Below are 18,452 nucleotides of genomic sequence, written 5' to 3' on the forward strand. Positions count from 1 at the left end.
TACGAGGTCGAGGAATTTGAAAAAGGTAGTTCCGAATCTACGGATTTTTATCAAAACTATTTGTGTAAGAAGTTCTAATGGCTGCGGTATTGTCTAAGAGGGCACCTTGTGATTCCAAGCAAAATGACATATCTAAATGGGAATAAAATACTGACTTCCTTGATCATCGCTCTTTCCTGAAAATGGCTGACATCTCGCAATAACAAAGTAAATGCTCCAGGGGCTCAGAACTGCTCTCTTTTACAAAGGGCCAGGGGCGTAGCCAGGATTTTTCAAAGGAGGGAGGGGGATCACACAGTGTCAAAGTGAGGGTACTCACCAGATTCTAATGTCGTTTTCGCCACCTGTTGTAGGTTGTTTGCTTAAAAAACAGCGGGTCACGGGCACCCCAGGACGCTCCCCCCTAGTTACGCCCCTGAGGGTGATAAAGGTCTTCACACACTAAGGGACGTGGGGACGTGAGGGGACGTGAGGCGGGGACAAGCCCCATCGTTTGTACGCATAGGGTGCATGTCGCAGGGAGAGTACGCAAGCTGGTGCACACGAAGCAGGTTCATTTCTATGTTGTAGCGGGGACAGTTTGCGAGAGCAGCGTACACGATGCGACATTGAAAATTGACGTTATCTTGTCCCCGCTTCGTGATACACAAATTCAAACCAGCTGAATTTCATGCAGCATGTTGCAGGGACAAAATTGCGTCCCCGCAACAGGTCTTTTCTTTCGCAAAAACAAGCATATGACATAAAGAAAAATGTCCCTGGAATATGTACATGTAAGCCAAGGTAACCAAAGTGGGCTGTCGGACAAGGTTAGATGTCGTCCCAAGTTGAGTTGCATTGTAGGTTAAAACCCGGAGGTTCTTGTTAAAGGTAGATTCATAGGGTTAGGAGGAACGACAAAATGCACGGACAGAACAGGTAAAGAAAGGGGGAAAACCTACGGTAGAACCAAATGGAACGTATAGCCAAATGCACGGAGGAAAGTACGGGGGAGAACGTGTGGCGAAAAGTAAACGGCCGAACTGAGGTAAAACGATAAAACGCGCGAGGATCACACCGGGGGGGGGGGTACAGTGCAACGTGCGAGAAATGCAACAAACAAGCAAACGCAGCAAACAGAAGTGACAGGGTTTTGAAAAATGATACCCTATTCTAGACCCAAACGCACTGATAATTTATATACCCTATCCTAGATCATATATAGAGTAAACTGCTTGAAAACCATACCCTTCACAGCGGCACATACCTACATAGCCTATATATGGCAGTGCCACCCCCCCCCCCCCCCCGCCCGGGGTGGCAAGGGAATAAAGACGAAACAACGGAAGACGGTACTGAAACGCATAAGAGAACTTCCTGAAGGTTATAGCGAAGGGAATCACAAAGCAGAACTAACGGGAAAAGCAAGGGAACGCAAGTTGATGCGAATTCGAAAGTCAATCCATCAAATACACCTCATACAAGTGCTGGGGAAGGGAAGCCAAGGAAAAAATATCCCACAATACCTATCGATCGTCCAACTTGGGAGAATTTTCGCACGTGGCTTCGATTCCAAAGGATATGTGAAAATGGTTGTTAACTTCTTGGTAAGTTTTAAAATGAGCTTTCTTATCTCATTTTATGAAGACTGTATTAACATATGGAAGTCATATTGTAATCTCATTGCCTTTTCTAGATTCTAGTAATCTCAGAAAGAGAATAGAGTATAGGAATTGAGAAGCCGCCATATTGTTCATGCATAAGGTAGGTTGTCTCATTGATTCAAGTAGATTTAGTTTTAGCTCGGGTATATTTTATAAACCAGCGTTTGGTTATGTTTCTGATAAGCACGCTGTTATAATTTGCTGGACAAATTTGTTAAGTTTGCTCGGAAAACGAGCCAACGAGCTGGTAATTTGAATTTTAGAAATGGTGGCAAATTTAAAACCCAGATCTATGCCCAGATGTATCAAATTACTTTTTCAGAAATGTATTGTCCGTAACCTTGAAACTCACGTTAAAACCATCTCTTCAAAAACTTTAAAACTTTGTCTCAGAAATTAACATGTAAAAAATTAGTATCCTTTCTCACTGTGCCTGTAAATAACATTGAATTTCAATAGCAAAGATATCATTGGCGTTACCAATGAATTGTTATTAATATGCCAACTAGACAACTATTGGCCGGTGAAGCAAAGAATTCTTTTGTTTAAGGCTTTGAACATTTACATAACAAAAACAATGTTTGTAAACAAATATCTTCCTTATTGTATTTTTGGTTGCCATCAATCACAATTACCACGACAACCAGGGTGTCTGGAAAACCTGAATAGCAAATAGCGAATAGCAAGTAGTCACAAATAGCGAACAGCGAATAGTCCTGAATAGCAAATAGTGAATAGTATGAATAGTGCGAATAGTCTCGAATAGTGCGAATAGTGGCCAACAGTCTCAAATAGTCGCAAATCATAGCAAATAGGGTACCCAGTATCTCGCAGTCAACCTCGCAGCAACGTAGGATGGGATTTTCCCGCTAAAAAGGTGTTTCTAAACGTAATCTCTTCCATTTTAACTGCTACAAAAGCGTAAATACGTCTTTATCAGGTTATCCTTGTGTTTTCTGTTTTCTTAATGTGGGCAATGGACAGCCCTAGCCTGAATCCGGAGAAGAAAAGGTAGTAAATTCACTGAAATTCTGTTGCTTATTTGGATAATTAATTAAGGCAGGACATGAGATCTAAAGCAGTGACTATTGACGACTACCTGTATTTGTCACTATTCACCACTTTTCGCGACTGTTCACTACTATTTGCACTATTTGAGACTATTCGCACCATTTGGGACAATTCACTATTAACTATTCGTGAATATTCGCTATTCACTATTCGGGTTTTCCAGATACCCTGACAACCAAAACGTTGTTACTTTACTAAAATATGTATACAGTACCGGTCAAATATAAGTTGACAGTCTCGACTATGGCAAGCCGTTTGTAGCAAAATTTAATCCTTGCAATATATGTTTAACCTTTTAAATAATGGTTTTATTTAAAGATATAAAAAGGCATTCAATCCAATGGCAAATAAAATTTTTGGTTCAATTCAATCTTTTAATTTCCATGATTCAATCCAATACCTGGAATATTGATTCAATCCAATACGTGGAATATTGATTCAATGCAATACCTGGAATATTGATTCAATCCAATACCTGGAATATTGATGCAATCCAATACCTGGAATATTGATTCAATCCAATACCTCCAATATTGATGCAATCCAATACCTCGAATATTGATGCAATTCAATACCTGAAATATTGATTCAATCCAATACCTCAAATATTGATGCAATCTTCCTGGGCCGAGCGCGGCCAACAGGAACGAGAGTAACTGAGCACTAGAGAGAACTGAAAACATGGCGGGCGAAGGACAACTAGATTTAGAAGTCGAGTTTCCTAAGTTTCTTGCAGACATCTTGGATAAAACGGAAATAATTTTTGAGAATTTTGACTCAGAAGTTGCAGAAGTGCATGCCGAAGTTCTTGATCAAACCATTAGTCTGCTTAGGTAAATGAGGCATTGCTACAACCGAGACACAAGGGACAGGGAAAATTTAGATTCCATTACTGCCGCTTTTATAGATGTAAGTTAACCAATTTTTATGTGACAAACATATTTTTTTTATTAAAAGCTGTGTGTGCTAGCTTTTTGTGGTAAATAACATAAACTGTGGCAAATTTTGCTACCACATTGGTCTTTGCATATTTCTGCAGTCCAATCATTACTGACACACTAAACTTTGAACTGTAAACAAAATTTTTGCTGTGCCATGTACACAGTCAAACATGTTTCTCACAAAAACTGCTTGTGTAAACCTGGCTTTATGTTATTTTTGAAATAAGAACCTCTTCATTTTACAAGACAGCAATCATTGAACTTTGGGATGTGTTTAAGTTTTTCAATGTTGTTGTCTCATGTTTTGCATTATTTAACCCACATGTGGTACTTCTTTCCTAAAACGATGTTTTTCTACATTTTCTATGACAAACATTACACCAATTTGTTGTGAATATTATTGGGTACCCAGGGCTCAATGCTAACACTACTGCCCACTAGCCACACATTTCAGTTTTGAATAGTAGATTTTGCACTTTCACTAGCCATTGTGACAATCATGATGGAATGGAGTACTGGTCTACTGGATGAAAACAAAATTGAGAATTATCCTGAAAAAGTAAAACTGAAGAGAATAGAAACTAATGAAAACAGGGAAACTATGAGTGGATTTCATGGAAATAATTGCCTTAATAAGCATATGATAAATATTTAACTATTAAAAGGAGATAAAAGAAAATGGCAACACTGATAGAAGTACATCAGAGGTAACATAAGCATATTCAAGAAAAGCAGGATTCGTGTTTGTGGGAGTGAAATTTTCTTTGTGATTATTAATATTTTAGATGCAATAAGAAATGTCCAAGATTGACCATTCTTATAAAAAAGTCAGTGAAACTGAGTATGAAAAAGGCTGGCTGGTGTAAAGTTAGTTTTGGCTAGTGACATGAGACCTTTTAGTAGCCATTATGCCATTGCACCAAGAAGTTAATCTTGTGTCCTGGGTACTTTTGAAAATGAGATAACAAATTAACCTTGCAACATTTTAACATCTGTTTTGATAAGCACCTGAAAAATCTACAAGGCAGAGTAGTGCACATGGCAGTTATGAAATGCCCTGATTTCTCTTCAGTTTAGTTGTGTTGCTAGAAGTTAGGCATTCTGTAATTCAAGCAGTTTCTGAGTTTTGTATATCAATGAAAAGAAAGATGAGAAAATAATTTACTTGATACAGGGTGAGGTTTTCTGTTGTGAATTGAGTTGCCAAAATACTTTAGTGGGGCCATAATCTCCTTTACCCAGCCCACACAAATGTAGTATTATGCAATTGTCAGTTGCCCAAGTTTAACTGCCACAAGTTCTAGAGCCTCTTGGAAGATGTCTACTCCCATTTGACTTGATTCTCTTAAGGGATCTAGCCTTTCCAATACAAATGACTGAACTGAATCATGTTGTCCCAGGTCAATTTCTTCAACTACAACATTGTTATCACTGTCCAATGGAGTTGGACCATCAAGATCATCACCATAGTATTCAAAATCATATGACTTTCCATTTGAAAGGGGGTTTTCAGGCTGCATCATATGATTAAGCCACATTTGGTATGGCAACCACTTTTTTTTTTTTTCAGTTCTTACATTTTGGTGGTTGAAAGCTTCAGTGAAGTGGCAAAGAGCTTGGTATTTTGTCTCCACTCCACAACAAATAACAACACAGCATCGCTGAATCAAATAAGTTTATTTTGGGAGGGCCTGGCGAGAACCAACCCAAACACTATATAACACAAACAATTTACAATTTACATGGCAAATCCTTGAAAAGCAACCAAAGATAAAGCTATCTCTACACGTACAAGTCATTTGCTAGAGCCAGTAGGGCTGGTGAGCCACAACACTTTAATTAATACACAAAATATATGGCCTACTTCTCCGAATAAGCAATCAGTCTTGGCACCAGTTAGGCTGGGAGACATTAGCTCCGTCGTTACATTTGACTATGAGATAAACAGGCCATTTGGCCTACTTCCCCAAATAAGCTCTCATTACAAGCTTTGTGTCAGTTAGGCTGCCAGTTAGGCTGGGGAACATCAACTCAGACATTACGTTAAACTATAATATAAACAGGCCATCTTGGCCTACATCCCCATATAAGCTCTCAAGCTTTGTGCCAGTCAGGCTGCCAGTTAGGCTGGGGATCATCAACTCTGACGTACAATGCAATATAAACCTAAAGTACAAAAACACAAGAAGAAAACTAGTAGAGCTGAGCAACCGTTAACAAAGCAAATGCAGTTTGAACGGAGGCCAGAAAAAACCTGCCAGAAAAAACCCCTGAGGGGAAAAAATATGCAGGAAATCTGGGTAGGAACCAAGGCTCAAGCTCCAAGCAATTAGAAGCCTATCCTACGAAGGCTTTACAAAAATGAAATTGGAACAGCAGATCCTACCAAACTGGATGCATGGTACCTAGCCTGAAAAGAAAGAACTAAACAAAGAAAGAATTAAACGAAACAAAATGCAAGAACGCGGTTGGTTCTGAAGCCTAGATGACAACCATGTGTTATACCCAGTCTTATTTACCCCTACATCCTTACCCATAATACCCCGGCCTGGAACCCAGACCCTTGTTGTATCTCGTGCCGACAAAATAGTTATTTCAGCCTTATTCGCCAGCTCACTTGTCCGAAATAACATTTCTCCTTGGTTGAAAAACTAAGTGTAAGGTGAAAAGATGCACTGAATTATCAGTGTTCAGGATGCCTGACAATTCCATACTATAAAAAGTGTAAAAGTACAAGTGGGAAGCACAACGGAAAACATCCCTCCACAATCTTTCAATTCGTTGGTTGTGTTGATGGCCCTGCAGTGAAGCTGTCCCTCTCCTCTCTTCTAACCTGCACCATTGTATCGCACACACCAGTGTTTTCAACACCATGATCTATTCGTCCTCTTGAAGGCCAAAATTCTCCGTCTCTCTAAACCGCATCCAGAAACGATTCAAGAACTGTTTCTGCTTTATTGTTGGCACTACATTTCAAAAATGTTATTCTCCGAGAAAATCCGTCTATACCGTGAATTAGTATTTTCCATCGGATCAGAGAGTGATGCCATTCAGATGCCAAAGCAAATTTACGCACCCGATCTCAAAACAGTATTCTGGCCGGGGATCTAATTTTGCTAACCTTTCTCTTATTCTTCTCCGTTGAACCTGTAACCGAATGGACTAGCTTAAAGAAACCTACAATGAAGTTATATCCAGTAGCGCTCCCATGGTTAGAAATGTACTCTTGAATGATTTCGGTTCCTTATCAGGTAAGTTGTTGAAACCCCTCATATCTTCTAAGCTATACTCTGTCTCTCTTCTGTGAATATTCCATCTCGAAACTCCAATCATTTCCGTTATCGTTGTCCAGATGAATCCTAGTCCTCAACGTTCCTTGAGCACCTCAACAGGAATTTTAAGAAATGGCCTTTGATGATTTCCCCTTTTTCGCTTTCTATCGTAATGGAATCCGCAGTAACAGTTGACGGAGTAATAGCTCTGCGACGCAACACACTGAGCATATCTACAAAAGCGGCAGCAATGGAATCTAAATTTTCCCTGTCCCTTGTGTCTGGGTTGTAGCAATGCCTCATTTACCTAAGCAGACTAATGGTTTGATCAAGAACTTCGGCGTGCGCTTCTGCAACTTCCGAGTCAAAATTCTCAAAAATTATATCCGTTTTATCCAAGATGTCTCTAAGAAACTTAGGAAACTCGACTTCTAAATCTAGTTGCCCTTCGCCCGCCATGTTTTTAGTTCTCTCTAGTGCTCAGTTACTCTCATTCCTGTTGGCCGCGCTCGGCCCAGGAAGATTGCATCAATATTTGAGGTATTGGATTGCATCAATATTTGAGGTATTGGATTGCATCAATATTCCAGGTATTGGATTGAATCAATATTCCAGGTATTAGATTGCATCAATATTCCAGGTATTGCATTGAGTCAATATTCCAGGTATTGGATTGAATCAATATTCCAGGTATTGGATTGAATCAATATTCCAGGTATTGGATTGAATCATGAAAATTAAAAGATTGAATTGAACCAAAAATTTTATTTGCCATTGGATTGAATGCCTTTTTATGTCTTTAAATAAAACCATTATTTAAAGGATTAAACATATATTGCAAGGATTAAATTTTGCTACAAACGGCTCGATCGTCAGTCCTCGATGCTTGCGAGAATTGAGAATCGAGTTTCGAGTATCGAGTTTCGAGACCCTCGAAGAATTTTTCGAGAAAACAATTTATATCTCGAATTCGTAACAATAGAAATAAACAATACCGTGCTTCGTGCGGCTTCCTTTATTTGTGCAAGAGTACATGTATTTTACATTAACGTCCAAATTGTTAGTCTGGAGTTGAAGTTTTGAATCGCAATTATATAGCATTCATTGCATAGAAAAAAAAATAACACACGTACGAATCAACCAAATTTAGAGAACGCAGCCTGCGAGTGCGAATTGATATTTCTAGCTCTTTCCAGTTCCAGCGAGCTCAAATTTCAACTTGCTTGCGTATAGTGTTACAGCGATTGTATGAATTAGCAAATGATTTTCTAGCCAAATATCGTATTTAAAAAAATACTTATCAAGATACTGTGCATGTAACTTGAACATCGCCTGTGTTAGCGGACGGCTTTTCAGCTCTTGTTTTGCATTGACAGCCCGCAGTGATTGTTTGAATTTGCATAATGTTCAAAACAACTCCTAAAGGCCACGCTTTTTCGTGATTTTCACCGATTAGGTTTGTGTGCTACTTGATCAAACTGCGAAACTTGCTTGGCAGCATTAAATTACTCATGTCATGTCAACTTCTGTTACATTAAGGCATGTTTAACATAACAGCTTGTTTTAAACTACAAACGAAACTTCCTGTGCCTTCGTAAAAAACCTAGACGGATCCCAGACGAAACGACTGTGTTGACTCTTTTTGTTGACTTACAATTATAGGCTGGCCAATCAGAATCGTTGCTTCCCACGGCTAGTAAAATTCTAGGTTGAATGAAGCAGAAAGGTTTTCCACAGATGTCTTCACTGATGTGTGCGTCATTGTAACTTGGTGCAGACTACTTTCCCATGGAAATAATTCAGCTGCAGTTGCCTGGTAGGTTTAATTTTACTAAAAGAGATTCCTTGTTGACAGTTGAAGAACAGTTGTCACATCCATTTATGGGCATATATCCCCAGTGGATGAATGTACAGCTCAAGAAAGCTCTAGCTTCCAGACTTAAAACACTTTTCAACATTTGGAAAAACATCAGGGGAATGACATCTACCCTAGCCTCCAATGTTGACCTTCTTTTGTCTTATCACACACTCCTCCCCAACAAAAGTTGGTCGTCACGCTACATTACTTTGGTCATCTCGTAACGCAATCCTGTTAATCAAAACGTTTCATTTTCCCTTTAGAAAAAAGTTGATATTCTTTTTGTAAGGAAGCAGTTGTTGATTGTCGTTTTGCTCTATTTTCATGCAGGTTGCTGGATGCTGTGATGCTTAATATGTATCTTCCTCAAGTCAGGATCGACCAAGAAGGATATAGTTAGAGGTAGAATAGAGAACTTAACGAGATTTTGCTTCAAGATTATTTGACAAGAATGGAAGCTAGAAATTTCATTTCCATTTAAAAAATTCAAATAGTTTCATAAGGCAAGCACCATCGTTATTACCATGATTTTGAATTGTCTTGGAAGCCAAAAATATAGGAGCAGTTTGTTATCAGTATCACAAAATGCAGATGGTAAGACTGATCCGTACGGTAGTGAGAAGGAGGCCCAAAGGTTTAAAGCAAGAAGCTGGGCTCATACAAAGTAGAAGCTATAATTTTGTAACGAAGGCTTACCAAGTTCCTATCAACTTGACTAAGTGTTTGTTACAAAATTATAGTTTTTACCTTGTACCAGTTCAACTTCTTGCTTTCATCTTTTTTGTTGCTTTTTTACTGCCGTATGGATCTTTCTTCCGTTTAAAGACAGAGAATCTTTTTTACTCTTTTGAATTGTCTGGGAATTAAAAATTTTTAGAGATCTTTGTTTTTGAATCGCTTATGCAAGTAAAATGATGTGAAATCAAAACTTTGTTGATCAGTTTCTCAAATTGTTTGTGAAATCAAAACTTTGCCAGAAGTAACTTCTGTTTAAAAATTTTTATTTTTCCCGCCAAAAACCTTAGAAAAATACAGGTGCCAAAATATGCATGCGCCGTTTTTTTTTTTTAATTTCTATAGTTGTTGTAAGTAACTTCTGTTGAAAAATTTTTATTTTTCCTGCCAAAAAACTTAGAAAAAATATGGGCACCAAAATACGCATGCACAGTTTTTTTTCTAAAAAATTTCTATAGTTGCTGTAAGTAACTTCTGTTTAACAATTTTTGTTTTTCCCGCCAAAAACTTAGAAAAAAAATGGGCACCCAAAATACGCATGCGCTGTTTTTTTTAAATTTTCTTTTTTATTAAGTAATTTTAAACTTAAAGAAATAATCAACAATAAAATATATTTTTGCTTTGTGTTTGCTCTACTTGATGTTGTTTATTAGTGTAATAACTAGCCAATAAACAGTTTTCATTGTAATCTTTATTATCTCTAATAAAATATTTCAATAAACACACACAATAAGTGTGAAAGTGTTAAGTGTGAAAGTCACTTTTATTCGCCTCAAGTATTGTCTAATTACAAGTTAATTAATTAATGGAAATCAATTAAATTATTAAATAGGTGTCACTAAAAAATGTGCCCTATAGATACTAAGACTTTTGGCGAAAAATTTGGAAGAATTTGCACAGTGTTTCCCCTGACAAATTTCTGGACAAAAAATTCAAAATGGCTTCCCTTGTAATTTCCCGCCAAAATTTTTTTGAACATCACCTCGTGAAAAAAACTTGAAAGTAAAAATGCCAATTCATTTCTTGCGCATAAAAAAATCCGAAAAAGATATTTTAACGTAGTTGCTTGTGTAAATCAAGTTTTGAACTGAGCAAATCTCTTCCCGAATACTTAAGTTTTTCAAACTCTTTTGCACGAGATGACGTCTCGGATAAAAACCTTTTTTCAACCGATTCACGTTTTTAACACAGGACAAATTGAATGAAAAAACTTTGATTTACCCATCCTGGAATTCAATTTGTTTTTTTTTCCTGAGCCCAGACTGTTGAGTTAGATCACATGGATTTACTAGTTACATGTATTTAGGATATTGACCACTTCTTCCCCTAGACTCACAAAGCTCTTGTAGCCAGTAGAAATCGTGATGTCTTAAAATGTTTCAATTCACGTGAAATCACTTCTCTTGCATTCATACACATTGTTAAAGGCTCTCACTTTGCATGTAGAAGGTCTACATCACCACTTGTTTCTGAATTACGGTAAGACGTCACTTGAGTAGTTACATGTAATGTTTTTAAACTAAACACAGTTCCCTTGAGGATATTTTCATAATTTATGGTAAATATATTGGTCAAGTGATACACTGTGTGGCTAAATGTAATTTAGGCAACATTTGACTTGAGCTAGTGCTGGTCAGCAGCCTTTCTGGGGGACATGCTCTGTGGGGTCTCATACAGGATTTTGCAGGACTTAAGAGTGTTGCTTGCTAGCTGTGGAAGAACTTGCAGTTTGCTTTGAGTGCCATTCATGTTTGTAGCATGCTTTTTCACCCTGCCTCTCTTTCACAGCTAACAGTAAATATACATGTGTGGGTAATAAGTATCTCCACTGATTCTGCCAGTATTACAGTGCCTGGTGATTGCTGGTAGCAGTGTTGCCATGGATACCTGCATGGGCTGCTTGAGGCTCGTATCTTGCTTAGCTCCACCTTTCTCAAGGCACCTTTCCCAAGCCTGTAGGGCATGTGCTGTATACAATTACATGTATTCCTTTGGGTTAATTAAATATTATTTACATATAGTTTATAAATATCTTTCATTTGTTTTCCTCCATCAGGAGAAAAGAACTCAAGTGATAATGTTCTCTGTGACTAGATACCAAGAAACAAAGAATTGCATTCAGTTAAGTATTTGCCCAGCTTCATCCTGTAAATCACAAAACACTACACTGCTGCAGCCTTTATGTGTAAATTATTGTGAAGTTGTCAAACCCAGAATAACATAAATATGGCCTGGTCCTGTGACAGTTTGTTTTAACTGACTGAGAAAATTTCTTTCCAATTTTTCTGACAGAGACTATTTCAATAAATTTTTGTTTACTATTTCAAGTTAATTAATAAATTAGGGGGCAAGGAAAATTTGATTTATCCATCAATCCAAGACAATTTTATAAAAGAGTGTAAGGTCACACAAATATGGATATGGTCAGTTCCACCGGAAACTCTACCACGGTTTCTTGATCTGTGAAGCATAGACTGGTCCCTCATCCAGATTGCCAGGGCAAGACTTTAAAAAAACCTGTTCAGGAACAATTAGACTGTCTGGAAGTGCTGAATTGATCTTGAGCTTTGTACAGGAGATGGGTGTAAGAACTGGCCCACAAGGTCAAGGGAGCTGATTCCACCAAAACTCTCTTCCGAAGTTTCTTGATCTGTGAAGCATAGACTGGTCTCACATCCAAATTGCTGGTAGAAGATAAAAAAAGAAACTTGTTTAGGAACAATTGGACTGTGTTCATGGGCTGAATGGATCTTGAGCTTTGTACAGGAGATGGGTGTAAGAACTGGCCCACAAGAGAGCTGGTTCCACCAAAAATCTCTTTCTGAGTTTCTTGATCTGTGAAGCATAGACTTGGTCCCAGAAAAGAGGTGAAAAATAAGAACTTGTTTCAGAACCAACACTGTCTTCATGACTGAATGGATCTTGAGCTTTGTACAGGAGATGGGTGTAAGAACTGGCCAACAAGGGAGCTGGTTCCACCAAAAATCTCTTCCTGAGTTTCTTGATCTGTGCACCATTGACTGGTCCCACATTCCAAATTGCCAGCACTAGAGAAAAAAAACTTGTTTAGGAACAATTGGACTGTCTTCATACGTGGAATGGATCGTGAGCTTTGTACAGGAGATGTGTGTAAGAACTGGCCCACAAGGGAGCTGGTTCCACCAAAAATCTCTTTCTGAGTTTCTTGATCTGTGAAGCATAGACTGGTCCCATATCCAAATTGCCAGCACAAGATAAAAAAAAAAATTGTTTAGGAACAATTGGACTTTTTGCATGCGCTGAATGGGTCTTGAACTTTGTACAGGAGATGGGTGTAAGAACTGGCCCACAAGGGAGCTGGTTCCACCAAAAAATCTCTTTCTGAGTTTCTTGATCTGTGAAGCATAGACTGGTCTTATATTCAAATTGCGAGTACAAGACAAAATTGATCTTGACCTCCACACGAGATTGGTGTAAGAACTGACCTGTATAGGAGTTGATTTCATATTGCCTTTGTCTGGAGCTTTTGTTTCCCTGTGTGTAAAAGAAACTGATACTACAAAAGAACAGTTCAAAAATGTCTAATAGATTGTTGCTCTGATTTGAATTTCAACTTTTTGCATTATTGAAACTGATCTTGAGAAAGTATTAGTTTTCTCTTTTCTTAAAATTTAATTAACTTACCTATTTATTTTTTTTCTGACTTCAGTTTTACAACCCAGATAAAATTTGAAAATTTATGTGACTATTCAGCTTACTTAGTATATGTACTATTTTGAGTAGGATTTTGCCAAGTATAAAATCAATTTTATTCACTGTTTTGATTACTTATTATTTATTTTCTGGCAAATAAATGGCTGGTGCTGACCTGCAAACTGAGGAGAAAATTACTAATTAAATAATGATTAGAATTTATGATAATTTATTATCATTAATATTAACAATTTGTTGATTAATTAATATTCTTCAAATAAAATGTTTAACTTCCACAGGATTTTAAGACCAAAGGTATTCAACCTTACGACCAAGGATATTGAACATGACAATCTTTCATCCATTTCACCAGAATACAGGTAGTCTCATTTGGAAACTTCAGATTGTCTTGAAATAGGTCCGCTAGGCATACATATGGAACTAGCCTTAATCACTTACCCTTTACCCACGTTCGGTTTGGTTATAATTCAATCAATCATTTTTTATACCTTAATGTACATTTTACAGTTGGACTGGCCCATGGATAGCTAGCGCTATTCTAGGCGGGCCAGTCTATCAATAGTTACAATTATTATTATTATTATTATTATTATTATTATTATTATTATTATTATTATTATTATTAAAGATTTGCACAGCTATTGATGATATTGAAGCTGGTTTCGTCATTGGCTCCGGGCAACAACAAGTTGCCTAGGGAGGCCAAGAAACACCCCTTGTTTGCTTTTTCTCTTCTTTCTACATCTCCAGCACCTTTCTAAGAATTCTTGCCGACCCCAACAATGCACATCGCTGGATCAGTCCAACAGGAATGCCCACCTCAATGGCTCTCAGATTGTCCTTCAATCTCAGTGGTGTTGATCCCAATGCTCCCACTACCACTGGAATAACCTTTGTCCTCACACCCCACATTTTTCGAACTTCTCTTGCTAGATCTTGATACTTTTCAACTTTTTCATCTTCCTTCTCTCTCACCCCATTATCCTCTGGAATTGCCACATCTATAATCTGACAGCTCTTGTCTCTCTTGTCAATGATCACCAAATCCGGTCTCCTAGCCCCTATTTCATGGTCTGTTCGCACACTGAAGTCCCATAGAAGTTTGTAATCCTCATTTTCAAGCACACTGTCTGGAACATGGTCATACCATCTCTCCTTTCATTCAAACCCACATTTTCCTGACAGGTCCTAATGGATTGCTCTAGCCACGTTATCATGTCTCCTTTTGTATTCTTTTTGTGCCAGTTTCGAGCACGAACTTACAATATGGCTAATGGTCTCATTACCCTGCTTACAGATCCTACATTTCGGGTCATTCTGTGACTTGTCAACCATCGTTTTAATATAGTTTGTTCGTATTGCTTGATCTTGTGCAGCAATGATAAGAGCTTCTGTTTCTCTCTTGAGCTTTCCTTCTTTTAACCAGGTCCATGTTTCCTCACTTCTTTGTTCTTCACCCTGTCTTGCAAACTGTCCATATAACGGCTTTTCTTTCCAGTCTTGAATATTTTCAGTTCTTCTCCTCGCTTTAAAGTTGGCAGCTGTTTCTCTATTCTCATCCCCATCCCTCCTGACTGCTTTTAACAGTTCTTCCTCGCTTGTTTGGACATAACATTCTAGCTATTATTATTATTATTATTATTATTATTATTATTATTATTATTATTATTATTAAATAGGAAAATAGAAAGTTAGGAAAAAGTGAATAAAATAAAAAAGAAAAAGTGGGAAAAGAATGAGAAAAGAAGTGAGGGGTAACTAGAGATCCAAATTTGGGGTTACCATTCATTGAAAGTGTAATCTGTCCTGTGGATCTGCACACAATGTTCTGTTTTGGATGCAACTCTGCAAGAAATTTTACCATGCTCGTAAAAGGCATTACAAAAAAACAAAAAGTCAGTTGGGGTATCTGCAAAACGATTGGCTACAGTATTCAATCAGAAGGCATTGTATACCTGACAGCCAATCAGCGAGTCAGATAACTAAAAAATACAGCTATTCGATCACAGCATACATCATACTGTATATTTCAAATGTTATATATTTTTCTTTTTGCGCAAGTCTATCAAGTGGGATAATAAATTTATGAACCCAGCTTTGAAGTACATGTATGTAAATCATGGCAAAGACAATTATATATTTGTAATTGTGTACTGAATTTAAGGAAAATTTTATTACTGACAGTCATAGAAAAGTCAACGTGGCGTTGATTATTAGTTCGCGCTTCAGAACTGTTTATTTAAAATCAGTTTATTGTAGTCAGTTAAATTGCTGTAGTGTAACACAAACAATTATAGTAGCTGTGTTTTCGTTAAACAATTTGCATCTTATTTGTGTTTATTCTTTGTCTTTTATTATGAGACGACAACTAGTACGAAATATGATAGGGAAGTGAAATAAAGGTAAAAATTTTTGTGTTTGACACTGAAATTAAGGTTCTTATCTTGTTCTTTCAGGTATCAACGGTGGCTGGTTTCAAATGTTCAAGAAGGTGACTTTCCAAAGCATCATTTACACTGTTTAAAAAGTTCCTCTCACATTTTTCGTTAACACGAGAGACAAACTCAAGTAAGTTATGTTGCTAACATTTACTGTGGATTTGATTATTTGATCGGCTATACTAAATGTTACCTCAATCAGCGCGTTTAACTAACCCACGTTTACTGGATTTAAAATCTGTGACAAAATTCTGTAGCCAGAATCAGTTAATGGGACGAAAACAGTCACCTGCCTGCTGTTTTAATGGGAAAAAAATCTCGGTAAATAATTAAGAGAGATTTCAGACTGATTATCAATGCAGGTTTGAGTCAGATTTCGAGATATGATGTCACATCAGGGTAGCAAGAGACCTGCTCCTTGAAAGATGGGTCACTCAGCCAAAGTTGTGCTGGCTGGCAAACCCAGGGGTCTCTCCCTTATAAGCCTAACCCTATGCCAGAAACGGGTTGTTACCTGTAGGTTTTATGATCAAAACTGCACGCACATCTAAAAGAAAATATTACTTTAAAGTACTTGCACAATGATTGTAAGAAAATTGTTTGGTTGATTGGCGTCTTTGCATTCTCCGAAGATGTTGTAAATTGTCCTGTTACAAATCTTGTGCTGTTAGAATGATATTTTTGTTGGCGAGAAATTTTGTTAGAGAGAAATGCAGCGAGATGGGTGTGAGAACTGACCTGCAAAGGAGTTGGGTTCTCCAAGTATATTTTTTCTGTGGGCCCTGTGTTTCTGTGTCCTTAACATAGCGTGGTTTTCACATCCAAACAGTTCAAAATAGAAACTTGCCTGGTTTTGAAGTTAGACTGTCTGCATCAACATGATACAAATTGATTGAACTGAGCTAGCGTTAGTACCAACCCGCTAAATGAAAAGGAAACACTGTTCAAATAATGTTCCTACCCTCCACAGCTTTAAAAACCAAAGTTGTTCAACTTAACAAAGATGTTTAATGTGATAATAATTGGTTTCGCTACAATACAGGTGAGCCCCTTTAGATATCTTAAATGGCTACGAATAGGTCCAATATGCGTACATGTGGTACTACGTTCATTATACTTCAACGGCGTTTGGTTTGGTTGTAACAGCGATCGGGATCCGATTTGGTCAGTGTTGGTTGAAATTGCAATTTAGTTTGAGAATTTTCAAAATAACATATCAGTGCTACCGTGTGGACCGGAGTGCAATGTTCTGTTTTACAACCTCAGAACCATGTGACATGTGTGGCTGGCGGGATTCGCGCGCGAGTGGTTTTTAGCGGCGGAACCGCCATTTTGTTGATTTTGTAGGAAGCGTGAACCAACCTTGAAAGCTTTTTTGAGATTTTTTATTTAGCTTTACCGCTACATAATTCAAGTTGCAAAACGGCAGAGAAATTTCACTACTTAGAATAACGAAACCGGTCATTAGACCAACATTGCGACTTGGCTGAACTTTGCTGCGTATTTAGTATAAGAATATCGAATAGATCGAGCTATAAAAGTTTTGGAACCATGAAGCAAGTTCGTTTGGCCAGGAGAAGTCCTATTGGCGTCCTTTTCCATCCGTGTAAAAAGTATCGGTTTTTCGATGGTTGAACGCAAATTACATTTTACGATAAATTCTTTGCTCTTTTTCCTTCAATGTAAGCGATCGGATTTTGCACTGTAAAATTGATTTTTTAAAAATTGGTACACGAGGAAGGTTTGGTCAATTAATTTCTGGTTTTAAAAAGGAAAAAAAGTACTTTGTACACCAGGACCGGGAATTGAACTCGCGACTCTGTCCCGGAGCGAGAGGCGCGCACCAAACCACTGCGCCAACTCGACTTGATACAATTTCGCGGAAAACTTGACTACATAAGCATACGAGTGGCGCGCACTAATGGTCAGCGTGACGTACCTAAACAGTGCACACAATGTAATACTTTGATGCTTAATTGTTTTTGTTTTGTTTTGGAGGGGAAATTTTATCTCGCTAAAGATACAAACGTAAAATTTATGATCCTCAGCTTTGAAGTATTAAAACATTGAACAAGCAAATAATTATAAATTTGTCATGTTTACAGTTATCGCAGCGTTCTGAGATGATAAAATCTAATTTTAATAATCACTATTGGTCGTAAAAGAAGGTTAAAGGGGAGCTGATTATTTGAAAATATATGTATATATATTTTAAAAAAATAGCTTATTGCCTTGTGAAAAAAAAGCGTGATGTGTTTATCGCAGAACGGAAGAACGTCACGTCATTTGCATCTTATTTGCGTTTATTCTTGCCTTATATTTTAATTTATACGGAAAGTTAACAGTGACAGTCGGATAAGATTAACTTCTTTTTATTACTTTTTGTTTCCCTTAGGCTTCAACAGCAAGCAGCTTCAAAGTTTGAGAGGATGGCTTTCAGGGACATCATGCACGCTATCGAATGAATCCTCTGAACGCGATGGGCAAACTCGGGTAAGTCGTATTGTTTATATATTTGCTATACGTAATCTTATCTCGTTCATATCAAGGCATTCAACAAGCCCAAGTTTACGAGTGTGTAAGGAATTTTAGGTACAGAACTAGACAGATTTTAAACGGTTGAAACCTTTTGTTGCATATTTGGCCGTTAACTTGATTAGACGTCAACAGTACTTTTTCAAAGGTGAAGATGAAAGCAAATTTCGTTACGATCGATTTTGAATCGTGCCGGTTCAGGGACAGCTACATGCAGATTTACATGTGAAAGAAAATATTCTTTCTGAGAAGTCGCGCAATGACAG

At 37.6% G+C, this 18,452-nt stretch overlaps 1 long non-coding RNA gene across 3 annotated transcripts; it reads left to right on the forward strand.

The window, feature by feature from the left end:
* Positions 1-1,286: 1,286 nt before the first annotated feature.
* Positions 1,287-17,846, forward strand: LOC145470590 (uncharacterized). 3 transcript variants are annotated; one of them, XR_014042509.1, is made up of 7 exons: positions 1,287-1,586; positions 1,683-1,743; positions 8,590-8,743; positions 9,116-9,187; positions 11,577-13,572; positions 15,670-15,781; positions 16,622-17,846. It is a non-coding gene; the product is annotated as an uncharacterized LOC145470590 (long non-coding RNA). The 3 variants fall into 3 exon arrangements; XR_014042508.1 differs by having other exon boundaries at positions 15,670-17,846; XR_014042507.1 differs by lacking the exons at positions 11,577-13,572; positions 15,670-15,781; positions 16,622-17,846 and having other exon boundaries at positions 1,290-1,586; positions 9,116-11,566.
* Positions 17,847-18,452: the final 606 nt, after the last annotated feature.

Source organism: Orbicella franksi, chromosome 15 (assembly GCF_964199315.1).
Source record: "Orbicella franksi chromosome 15, jaOrbFran1.1, whole genome shotgun sequence".
In the NCBI taxonomy this organism is placed as follows: domain Eukaryota; kingdom Metazoa; phylum Cnidaria; class Anthozoa; order Scleractinia; family Merulinidae; genus Orbicella; species Orbicella franksi.